This window comes from Carettochelys insculpta, chromosome 2, assembly GCF_033958435.1.
Source record: "Carettochelys insculpta isolate YL-2023 chromosome 2, ASM3395843v1, whole genome shotgun sequence".
Taxonomy (NCBI): domain Eukaryota; kingdom Metazoa; phylum Chordata; order Testudines; family Carettochelyidae; genus Carettochelys; species Carettochelys insculpta.
Window position 1 is genome coordinate 3,696,802 of NC_134138.1, and position 12,304 is coordinate 3,709,105.

The following is a 12,304-nucleotide window of genomic DNA, read 5'->3' on the forward strand; positions in this document are numbered from 1 at the left end:
CCCACGGTGTCACTGGGTCTCTGGCCAGGGGCGGGGTGGGCCTGGGTCACAGCCCTGCTCATGGCGAGCAAGCAGGGCTCTGTCAGGTGTCGACTGGGCCAGTCTGTGTCTCAGCCCAGGCCATGGGGTGGTGCTGTGGGGCCCCTTGCTCCCCACGGCGGCAGGGCCAGCGAGACTCACCTCCTGGGCCAGGCGCAGCAGGGATCCCGTGGAACATTGTGCTGGGCTGGGGCACTGCTGCCTGGGGGACCTCTGCGAGGGAGGGAGAGGGGCGTTAGTGTGGCCTGGTGGCCCGGCCCCTGCACCCGACGCGATCCCCGGACCCAAACAGCCCGGGGCCCCACACTCCCCACCGCCCCCTAGTGACAAACACCCCCCAGCCCTGCGCTCCCCACCGCCCCCTAGACACAAACACCCCCCGGCCCTGCGCTCCCCACCGCCCCCCAGCCAAACACACACACACACACAACCCCCCCGGCCCTGCGCTCCCCCCGCCCCCTAGTGACAAACACCCCCCAGCCCTGCGCTCCCCACCGCCCCCTAGTCACAAACACCCCCCAGCCCTGTGCTCCCCACCGCCCCCTAGCCAAACACACACACACACACAACCCCCCCAGCCCTGCGCTCCCCACCGCCCCCTAGACACAAACACCCCCCGGCCCTGCGCTCCCCACCGCCCCCCAGCCAAACACACACACACACACAACCCCCCCGGCCCTGCGCTCCCCACCGCCCCCTAGTGACAAACACCCCCCAGCCCTGCGCTCCCCACCGCCTCCTAGACACAAACACCCCCCGGCCCTGTGCTCCCCACCGCCCCCCAGCCAAACACACACACACACACAACCCCCCCGGCCCTGCGCTCCCCACCGCGTCCTAGTCACAAACACCCCCCAGCCCTGCGCTCCCCACCGCCCCCCAGCCAAACACACACACACACACAACCCCCCCGGCCCTACGCTCCCCACCGCCCCCTAGTAACAAACACCCCCCAGCCCTGCGCTCCCCACCGCCCCCTAGACACAAACACCCCCCGGCCCTGCGCTCCCCACCACCCTGTAATGACAAACACCCCCCGGCCCTGCGCTCCCCACCGCCCCCCAGCCAAACACACACACACACACACACACACAACCCCCCCGGCCCCGCGCTCCCCACCGCCCCCCAGCCACAAACACCCCCCAGCCCTGCGCTCCCCACCGCCCCCTAGTCACAAACACCCCCCCGGCCCTGCGCTCCCCACCGCCCCCCAGCCAAACACACACACACACACAACCCCCCCTGGCCCTGCGCTCCCCACCACCCCCTAGTGACAAACACCCCCCGGCCCTGCGCTCCCCACCACCCCAGCCGCAAACGCCCCCCCCCCGGCCCTGCGCTCCCCACCACCCCCTAGTGACAAACACCCCTCGGCCCTGCGCTCCCCACCACCCCCTAGTGACAAACACCCCCAGGCCCCGCGCTCCCCACCGCCCCCCAGCCGCAAACACCACCCCCCGGCCCTGCGCTCCCCACCGCCCCCTAGTCACAAACACCCCCCCGGCCCTGCGCTCCTCCCCGCCCCCCAGTCACAAACACCCCCCCGCCCTGCGCTCCCCACCGACCCCCAGCCGCAAACGCCCCCCCCCCCCGGCCCCGCGCTCCCCACCGCCCCCCAGTCACAAACACCCCCCCGGCCCCGCGCTCCCCACCGCTCCCCAGTCACAAATACCCCCCCCGGCCCTGCGCTCCCCACCGCCCCCTAGTCACAAACACCCCCCCGGCCCCGCGCTCCCCACCGCCCCCCAGTCACAAACAGCCCCCCCGGCCCTGCGCTCCCCACCGCCCCCCAGTCACAAACACCCCCCCCGGCCCTGCGCTCTCCACCGCCCCCTAGTGACAAACACCCCCCTGGCCCTGCGCCCCCGACCGCCCCCAAGTCACAAACACCCCCCCCGGCCCTGCGCTCCCCCCCGCCCCCCAGTCACAAACACCCCCCCCGGCCCTGCGCTCTCCACCGCCCCCTAGTGACAAACACCCCCCCTGGCCCTGCGCCCCCGACCGCCCCCCAGTCACAAACACCCCCCCCGGCCCTGCGCTCCCCACCGCCCCCCAGTCACAAACACCCCCCCCGGCCCTGCGCTCCCCACCGCCCCCCAGTCACAAACACCCCCCCCGGCCCTGCGCTCTCCACCGCCCCCAGTGACAAACACCCCCTCTACATGTCCTCCAGGGCCGGCAATGTCGATGTTCAACTTCGACGTTGCTCAGCCCAACATCGAAATAGGCGCAGCGAGGGAACGTCTACACGTGAAAGTACCACACATCGAAATAGGGATGCCAGGCACAGCTGCAGACAGGGTCACAGGGTGGACTCAACAGCCAGCCGCTCCCTTAAAGGGCCCCTCCCAGACACAGTTGCACTAAACAACACAAGATACACAGACCTGACAACTGGTTGCAGACCCTGTGCCTGCAGCATAGATCCCCAGCTGCCGCAGAAGCAGCCAGAAGCCCTGGGCTAAGGGCTGCTGCCCACAGTGACAATAGAGCCCCGCAGGGGCTGGAAAAAGAGCATCTCTCAACCCCCCAGTTAATGGCAGCCATGGAGGACCCAGCAATTTCTATGTTGTGGGACGCAGATCGTCTACACAGTCCCTACTTTGACATTGAACATAGAAGTAGAACGCTACTCCTATCTCCTCATGAGATTAGCAACTTCAACGTCTCACCATTTCACATCAAAGTGAACTTCAAAATAGTTCCCCACGCATATAAACGTGACGGGCGCTATTTCGAAGTTGGTGCTGCTACTTCAAAGTAGCGTGCGTATGTATACGCAGCTAGGGAGAGTTTGTCAAGCCAGATTTACAGCTATACGGCCAAAGCATAGGCAAGGCCATGGCACTCAGCAAACTAGCTCAACCAGTACTCCTCCCTTGTTCCCTTCAAAGGCTTTAAACCAGGGAGCCCTGTGTAATCAACGTCTTTAGCAGCTACGGTGGCTGCCCTGTCCCCCACAACAACCCAGAGCATTGGTGACATCTCACAACTCCCGCTTTAAGTGTCAGCTTAAATTGTGATTTTACAACTACATGTTTACAATAGACCAAATCTCATGGCTAACTTGCTACCCATTAGGCTTTGCCTGAAAACGTATGACACATGCACATCTTTTGCATACTCAAGCAGATGACCTCTGACAGACTCAGTCCTCCCAGCCTTCAGCAGCACTGCGTTCCCCTGCTCCCCATTCCCCACACAACCAAAGGCAGGGGAACTGCTGCTGCCCCCCACTTGAGCAGCCCACCTCCTCATCCAGCAGCTGCTGCATCCTCACCCCCCAGGAAAGGTAAGGGGCTTCTGAAAGCGGCGGTTGGGCCCCCTCCACAGGCCTCCTCCTGTGGAGTGGCCTGGGAGGGGTGAGTTTGGGCAGAGCCCTTCTTTTCCACCGGGGCTCCAGAGGGGTGGCTGCATAGCCAGGGGTGGGGTGTTAGGGTGTGCCCCTGCCCCACCCCTGCAGCCACCCCCCCTTACTGCCCCCCCACCCCCACCCAGCCGCCGCTGGGGGCCCTTCCTCCACATGGGCCCCCTTCTAACCAGCTGCCCCTTCCTTCTCCCCCTGGTTTGTTAAAGGCTCTGCAGCAGCTGCTGTGGGCCCCCCCCCACCCTCAGGCGCACGTGGGCACCCCCACCCCCCCATTTCCACCAGGTTGGCTGTGCCCACGCCCCCTCCCACCCCCCTTTATTTTTCACTTCACCCAAGCGCCTGAGCCCCCCCCCACACGCACAAACTTCAATTCCCCACATCCCAGTGCAGAAAAGGAGCCATTTTACCATCTTGTGCTGGGAGCAGCGGCCATCTTAGGTCTCACCTTCCCCTGACCTCACTGCCCTCGCTCTGCCCTTCCCCCACCTGACTGGGTCCTCAGCCCGGCCGGTGGGGGAGGGGCAGCCACGCCTCCACCCTTCCTTCCACTCCACTCTCCTCCCCTCCCCCGCTCTCTCTTAAAGGCCCCACGCCCAACAAACTTCCCCCATCTTATAAACCCACCACCATGACCCCCACACCCGCCGGAGGGTCATCCGGTGACCCCCTCCTCCCCTTGTCTTCCACTGTCACCCCACCCACCCCCGAAATGGCAGCCCACTCATCCGGGGCTGCCCAAGACTCTGCCGCCATGTTGGCTGAGGGCGCGGGCGCAGGCTCCGGGGCTCCCACCACCTCCGCCGCGGCGTCCTCCAGCAACCTGGCCCCGAACCCACCCCCCCACAAGGGCAGGAAGGGCCAGGGGAAAGGAAAGGGCAAGAGCCCCGCCCGGAAGGCTAAACCCCCTGTGGCGGGGACTCTCCCCCCGGCTGCAAAAGCATTCGCCGCAGCCTCCCCTTCTCCCCCTCCCCCTGCTCCCTCCACCACCCCTGGGGGCCCCGACATCTCGGCCCCCAGGTTGTATGCCCAGGTGGCGGCCGCCGCGCCGCACCCTGCTCCTTCTGCCTCCGCCAGGACTACCATCCCCGACGGTCGCGGCCCCTTCCCCGCGCTCACCAGGAGGCACGGGGTCCGCTGCCTCCTGGTGGCTGCCTCGCCCCACGTGGAAACCTACGTGCGGGCGTTGGCACGGGTGGTGGGGTCCGCGGCTGTGGTGGCGGCCTCCCGGATGTTCGGGAAGATCGTCTTCTTCCTGGCTTCGGAAGCCGCCGCCCAGGAGGCGCTGGAGAGGGGCCTGGCGGTTGGGGGCGTGCACGTGCCCCTGGAGCCGCTGGAAGACCTGGTCGTGCAGGTGGTGTTCTCGTCCGTCCCGCCCTTCCTTCCCAATGCCGCCCTTCTGCCTTTCCTCACCGCCCTGGGCCGGCCTTTGACGGTCCTGAGTCCCCTCCCCCTAGGCTGCAAAGACCCCGCCCTCCGGCACGCGCTCTCCTTCCGCCAGCAGGCCCGAGTCCAACTGCCGCCGGCGGCAGCACAGGGCGGGGTGGCCCAGGAGGGGACTATACTGGTGCCCCATCAAGGGGCCCAGTACCGGGTCTTCTACACCCTGGGGGAGGCCCGGTGCTTCGGGTGCCGGGCGGCGGGGCATGTCCGGAGGGATTGCCCCCTGGCCCGGCATGAAGAAGAGGAGCCCGGGACCTCCTCCGACCCGGGGGGCGTCAGCCACGCGACCGGCGGCGCCCCGACCGCGACAGGCCCTGGGACCGCCCCTCCTCTTTTAGGCCCGGACGGATCCATCGCCGCTTGGGCGTCGGAGGGCGCCCGGCAGCATGGTGCCGGGAGAGAAGAAGCGGGCGCCGGCGCCCGAGCGGGCACAAAAGCCGGGCCCGTGGAGGAGAGGGAGGCAGGACCGGCGGCAGGACCAAAAGAGGGCCCACCCCAGGGTGGGTCGCCCCTCTCCCTCGCCGCCCCACCCCCCTCCTCCCTCCCTTCCTCCTTGTCGGCCCTATCCCCTGGCCCTTCCTCCTCTACTGCCCAGCCCGCCTCCTCTTAGGACTGGGTATTGGTGGGGGGGAAAAGGAAAAAAGGGGGTGCGCGCGTCCGGCACCCCACCCCGCCGGAGGACGGGGTGGAGGTGCCACGCAAGGCACCCAAGAGATCCGCCAGCCCCGCTCCACCCGCCGAACCCCTGGCTACCAACCGTCTGCCGGGGGTGACGGAGGTTGCCGCCGTGGCGGCCGAGGAGATTAACACCCCCTTGGCCCCGGAGCCAAAGCCAAAAGAGGCTGAGATGGCCCGCCCCGTGCCCGCGCCCTCCTCCGACACCCCTCCGGCCGCTAACCAGGCGGCTGTAATGGAGCACCCGGAGGAGGTGGCTCCCGGCCTCGCCCTCCTCTCGCAGGAGGTCGAGGCCCTGGGCCTCACCCCGGTGGCCCTGGACATGGAAGGCCTGCTATTAGAGGCCTGTGGGCCGCCTTTGGACTCTCCCCCACCCCTCCCACTTTCCCCCACCCCTCCCACCAGCGATCCCTCACTTGCCACCTCCTTCTGCCCTGAGCTGTCCCAAGGGGCAACCCCTCCCCCAACTAGGGACGCCCCCCCGGCGGAGGTCGGCCAGCCCCCGGACGCCCTAGGGGAATTAGGGCTCCCCTTGCACCCCCCCTTCATCCCTGCAACTGAAAACCCCGATACCCTCTCCCCCGACCTGCCGGCGCCTCCCGCTGACTGTGCCGGCACCTCAACCTCTACCCCGCCATTGCCTGAGGAAGCCCCCCTCCTGGAGACCTCCTTGGCCCGTATTTCTGCCCTTGCTCCCACCTTGGCCTCACTGCTTGCCACCCCCGCCATACCCCTTCCCAGCCAATGCCCCGCTCCAGAACCCGCACCCCCCCCACTCTAAACCCTCCCCTTCCTCCTCCCCCCCCACTCCTTCCTTTCCCTCCCCCACATGACCCCTCTCTTCCCCCACTGATCTCTACCTCCCCTGCCCCCATACCTCCCCCTCCCTTTTACCCCTGCCCACTCATACCTGCCCCCGAGGACGTAACCCCTCAGGAGGCCCCTCTTGCACTGCCCTCTCCCAGCACCTCCGGGGCTGCTCTCCCTCCGCCGCCCTCATCCCTCCCAAACTTAGGCCCCAGTCCCTCCCCCAACCTCTTCTCTGGCCAGGGGGCCCAAGAGAACGCGAGGCCGACGGGTTCTCAAGACCCCGAGACCTCGGCACCCCACGCGCTGGCGGGTGAGATGCGCCAGTTCTTGGAGGAAGTTCGCGGCTCCAAGAACAAGGTTACTCTTGCCCTCCAGCGCTGGGGAGATTTTCATTCTGTCCTGGAGTCCGCGAGGGCCCTTCTGAGGGAGGGTAAGGGGACCGGGAAGAGGGACGCCGCGGTCTACCAACGGGCCCGTGGCTTCCGTGACGCCCTCGTCACCTTTGGCGTGGCTCACGGCTTGCTGCGTGGCCCCACGGGAACCGCCGGCGCTCCCTCTGGCGAGGATCCTCCCCAGCCCTCCAAATGGCGCCGTTCATCTTTGCCACACTAAACGTCAGGGGCTGCGGGTCGGGTCTCCGCAGGTGCCGAGTGCTCTCCTTCCTCCGAGAGGGCGGGTACTCGGTCACCTTTCTACAGGAGACCCACACTACTCCGGCCGCCGAAGCCAAGTGGCGGCTGGAGTGGGGAGACGGGGTCCACTTTAGTCATCTCTCGGCCCGGCGGGCCGGGGTAGCGACCCTGTTCTCCCCAGACCTGCAGCCCGAGGTGCTGGGGAGCGTCGAGGTCGTGCCGGGCCGCCTGCTGTATCTCCGGGTGCGGGTGGAGGGGCTGCCTCTTCACCTTGTCAACATCTATGCCCCGACACTCGGCCCAGAGAGAACCCCTTTCTTCCGGCAGGCGGCGGCCTTCCTCGACACCATCGATCCTCACGAGTGCCTGGTCCTCGGCGGGGATTTCAACTGCACCCTCGAGGAGCGGGACCGCACGGGGACCGAGAAGTGCCAGGCCGCTGCGGACGTCCTCAGGGAGCTCATTAACCGTCGCTCCCTGGTGGACGTCTGGCGCAGCCACCACCCGGACGAGGATGCCGGTTTCACCTACAGGTCTAGTGAGGCCTAATCAGAGGGGGTGTCAGGGAATGGGGCCAGTGCGGTGTTCTGCAGTGTCTGAGCTGGGAAGCGAGACAGCGTGAAAGCTCTGGGGTGTCAGGCTGGCAGAGAAACCCTGGGGAGCAGATTTGGCCAGGTTGCAGAGCTAGGGGTGCACTTGCTCGGAACTAACTTGCTTCAGGCTTCTGATCTCCTGATTTCCGCTTGTGTGACGAGAGCGGGGGGGGGGGGGTGAAGGAAAAGCCTTCTAACACTGCCTCGCTGGGAACCAGAGCCACCTCCCCACTTCCACCCCCACCCACCCCCCTCTACAGCCACTGGGCTCACACACCTCTAGCCTGGAGGCAGAGCTGGGCCCTGCCTGTTCACATTGTCCAAATGCCCACCAGCTAAACGGGGAGCCCTTGATGATGATTTTTGGAACTCTGGGCTTTATATATTGTGTCTGTTCTGGTCTGGCTATGATCTGTAGGAGTGGCTCTGTCCCATGAAAGCTCATCCCTGAATAAATTATTTTGCTAGTCTTTAAAGCGCTAGCGGACTGCTGTTTTGTTTTGCTGGAATACAGACTAACACGGCTCTCTCTGTCCTAAAGAAGCCGAGGTTAAGGCAGGGGTGGGTGGCCATAGGGGAGGGCAGCCCAAAGAGAGGCAGCCAGCACCGGGTTCTGCCCCAGGGGCTGGGGGCAGGAGCCTGAGGTGCAAACTGTGCAAAGCTCCGTCACTGACAAGCAGATGGGAATCGCTGCAATCAACAGTCGGGAGAGAGGCAGGAGTCCCAGGAGTGAGGGGCTGGGGTGCAGCCTGTGCAGTGCAGGATTACACTGCCGGCGCCGTGCACTGCCCTGGGCCGGGCTTTGCGCTGGCTCAGCCATGCAGAATAGTAGGCAAGGCGACCAGCGGTGCCTGGGGCAGAGGGGCTGGCAGCAGTCACCTGTCTGGCCTGGCCCCTCCGGCTCAGGTGGGCCCATGTGTGCCCAGCCCCTCCAGTGCCATGACCCAAGGCTGAGCGCAGGCTCATGGGCCTGTCAAAGACTGAGCGAGTCCAGCTCTGGGCTGTCACATGGGCTGGGGCAGTGTCTTGTTCTTAGTAGTGCTGGGCGTTATCTCTTGAGGGGACCAAGTAACTCTTAGCTGGAGGGTTAATAGCTGGGCTTGTCCAGGGCAGAGAACAGGCCTCCTCTGGCTTTGCCTTCCCCCCAGGACTGCAGAGCTGTCCACGGGTCGCTTCCCTTGGAACGCACATCAACTCCTTGGGCTCAACGATCTGTTCCACCGGGTCGTTAGCCACGGGCCCGGCTACGCTTCAGGCACTGCGTCCGCACAGATGTGGCTGCTCTGTGCGAACAGGGAGACGGTCTCCCGCCAGCGTAGTTAATCCGCTTCCCAGAGAGGTGCTCACTGTGTCAGAGGGAGGGGTTCGTCTGCCTGCACGGGGGTGAAGGTTGTAGCTGTGTCACTCCAGAGCAAGCAAACGGGAGCAGACTCAACCCGGGACTCTCTGAGCACCTTGCCCAGACCTGAAGACAAGCTCCAGGTGGCTCGAAAGTGCCTCCCTCTCCCCAAGGGACCTTGGTCCCCAGCGGGGCCTTGCCTGGCTGTTTGGGGACACTCAGCCTCCCGAGTTAGACCCTGAGCGTGTGGACGAGGCCTACCAGCCAGGCAGTCCTGCTCCCCAGGAGCCCTGTGTCCAGCTGGGGCAGATCTCAGGGGCTGCAGAGGAAGCTGGGAGAAGCCAGCCAAACTCCCTTGTTGTCACAGCAGGTGCCTGGCTGGAGCCCTGGACCGGGAACACCAGGACTCGTGAGCCAGCTGCAAATGTTATACGCAGGGAAGGTGATGCAGGCAGGCCAGTGTTCCCCAGGACCTAGGGAGGATGTACCTGACATAGGGGAGTCACAGATTCACAGCCGGAAGACACCCCTACGGCGACCTTGCCTGCACTGACCCCTCCACCAGGCTGTCATTGCACTAGAAATTGGTATGACAGGTTCCCCCAGGATACCAGTGAGCCCGTGACCTACCAGCCAGGGCTCCCTCAACACAGTCCTGCTGCAACCAGACACCAGCCTACCAAGGCTTCTCATAGAGGTGGAGGACACACCTACCACGTTATTTACAGACTTCTGTGATGAGGGCTGCACAGGAAGGCTGCAGCTGAGGCCTTGCCCAGCGTCCCAAGAGCACACCTCCCTCTGGTGCGTAAGCCCACGTTATACCCCCCCTGTGCGGCACGGGGAACAGCCCAGCAGAAGCCCACAGAATCATGGCATCATGGAAGGGACCTCGAGAGCGTATGAGAGGTCAACAAGTCCAGTCCTCTGCATTTATGACTCTCCCAGGCCAGGGTTTGTCTGCCCTGAAAAACCTCCAGCGATGGAGATTCCACAGCCTCCCCAGGCAATTAATTCCAGTGTTTGCCCAACCTGAGGGTTGGGAGGTTTTTCCTCAGGTCCAGCCTACCCCTCCCTTGCTGCAGTTTAAGCCCATTGCCTCTTGTTCTAGCCTCAGAGGTTAAGGAGAATAACGTATCTCCTGGTAACAACCTTTCAGGTACTTGAAAGTTCCAATTGTCCCCTTCTCCCCAAGTCTTCTCTTTTCTAACTTAAACAACCCCAGTTCTTTCAATCTTCCCTCACAAGCCATGTTTTCTTGCACTTTCTCCATTTGCCTTGCTCTTCTCTGGACCTTCTCCAAAGTGTCCACATCTTTCCTGAAACGTGAGGTTCAGAACTGGAGATAATAGCCCAGCTGAGACCTAAGTTTCACAGAGTAGAGCAGAAAAATTATTTCTCAGATCTTGCGTGCTCCACCGAACGCACCCCAGAATGACGTGCCAGGGTTTTCTTATCACACTGTTGACTTATAGTCAGCTTGTGGCCCACTCTGACTCCCAGATCCTTTCTGCCGTGCTCCTTCGTAGGCATCTGCCATTTTGTAAGCGTGAAACAAACTGTTACGCCCTAAGCGCAGTACTTTGCATTCATCCTCATTGAATTTCATCCTATTTATTTCAGGTGCCTTTTTCCAGTTTTCCTCTCTCTGATTTGCTTTTCTGGATTATCTTTTTCTGATTTGTTGTCTTTGCCTGCTGTTTTTGGTTCTCTGTGTTTTAAATACTGAGTCCCTTCTGGCCTGGCTATGGTCTGAAAAAAGGGTTCTGCCATACAAAAACTCATCTAATAAACTATTTCAGTAGTCTTTAAAGCACGTGCCGCAAGCTTCGAAATTGCCACGCAAATGGCCGTTTTGAAGTTCACTAATGAAGCGCTGAAATGCCTATTCAGCACCTCATTAGCATATGGACGACAGCGGCGCTTCGAAATTGACGCTCCTCGCCGCCGCGCGGCGCGTCCAGACGGGGCTCGTTTTGAAAGGACCCCGCCTACTTCCAAGTCCCCTTATTCCGATGAGCTGATGGGAATAAGGGGACTTGGAAGTAGGCGGGGTCCTTTTGAAAACGAGCCCCGTCTGGACACACCGCACAGCGGCAAGGAGCGTCAATTTCCAAGCGCCGCTGTCGTCCCGATGTTAATGAAGCACTGAATAGGCACTTCAGCACTTCATTAATAAACTTCAAAAAGGCCATTTGGAAGCTTGGGGCACATATATACGTATCCCTTTACAGCTCTCTGTTTGATCTATTTTGTTATAATTCAGAAGAGTAGGGGAATGGAATACTACTGTTAACTGGAGTACTCCATTGCCCTACTCCTTCTGTGGTGAGGCAGCCTGGAGGCAGCTATCAATTCCTTAACACTCCAGGTCATGGCAACCAAAGATTCACACACTTTGAGGGTGTGTATCTCGGGGGTCTACCGTATGTGGCTTGGCAACAGACGTTTTAGCATATAGGCGTCTTCCTCAGCCTGGGACAGAGTTTGGGGGTGGACTTGTTGATATGTGTGTGTAAGGAATGTGCCAGCTGGAGCTCAGGACTGGGAAAGGCTTTAGGCCCTGTGTGTTTCAGATCTCATTTACATGAAAATCTAAATAGATGCATATGTAATACCCTCTCAACAAAGTCTGATGGGAGCAAGTGAAGCTGTGAGGTTTCATCTCTTGTCATGAGCATGTTCTTGTAAAGTCACAAGTTATGCTATCACCCAAAACAAAAAGCAGTCAAGTAGCACTTTAAAAACCAGCAAAATAGTTTATTAGGTGAGCTTTTGTGGGGCAGACGCACTTCTTCATACCATATCACCCAGTGTAAGAAATGTGGGTTCTCACCCATGCTTGAAGTATTTGTGCAATAGAGGGTAGTCACCGTGACCTTGGGAAGGTATGGGTTGCACAGGAATCCTTTCATCGGCACTATTAAGGTTTTTAAAAGTGCAAGTGTTTGGGGGGTGTGGTTAGTGGTGTTTTATTTGGAAAATTGGTTAGAGATTTTTCTGGCTGCTGTTGGACAAGGTTTGTGGGTTTGATATAATAAGTTTTCGGTAACTTTCTTTTATGAAAGGGGAAAAAGATAGGAGAAGCTCTTGGATTTTTGTTATCGGAAGGGTAGCTGAGTTAGTCTGGATCTGTAACAACAACAAAGGGTCCTGTGGCATCTTATAGGCTAACAGAAAAGATTAGAGTATGAGCTTTCTGTGCTCGAAACTTTTCTGTTAGTCTATAAGGTGCCACAGGACCCTTCGTGGCTGGTTTTTTCTTGTAAGCATGCAGTGGATTGTTGCCCTGGGGGTAACATTAGCAATTTAAAAGGGGTGCTGTAGAAGGCATGGAATTTGTAGCCAGGATTTTCAACCAGTGGAGTGTAGCTGTACTTTGGAATGGCTATGCTAATAACTGAAT

The 12,304-nt window shown here is 61.5% G+C and overlaps 1 protein-coding gene and 1 long non-coding RNA gene across 2 annotated transcripts in view; both read right to left on the reverse strand.

Moving 5' to 3' along the window:
* The window catches only part of LOC142009057 (vacuolar protein sorting-associated protein 28 homolog), a 251,897-nt gene that overhangs the window by 211,236 nt on the left and 28,357 nt on the right, over positions 1-12,304 (reverse strand). The window lies entirely within an intron of this gene.
* Positions 219-3,861, reverse strand: LOC142009061 (uncharacterized). The gene is made up of 3 exons (XR_012644316.1): positions 3,817-3,861; positions 2,202-2,402; positions 219-252 (listed from the first exon to the last, which is right to left on the reverse strand). It is a non-coding gene; the product is annotated as an uncharacterized LOC142009061 (long non-coding RNA).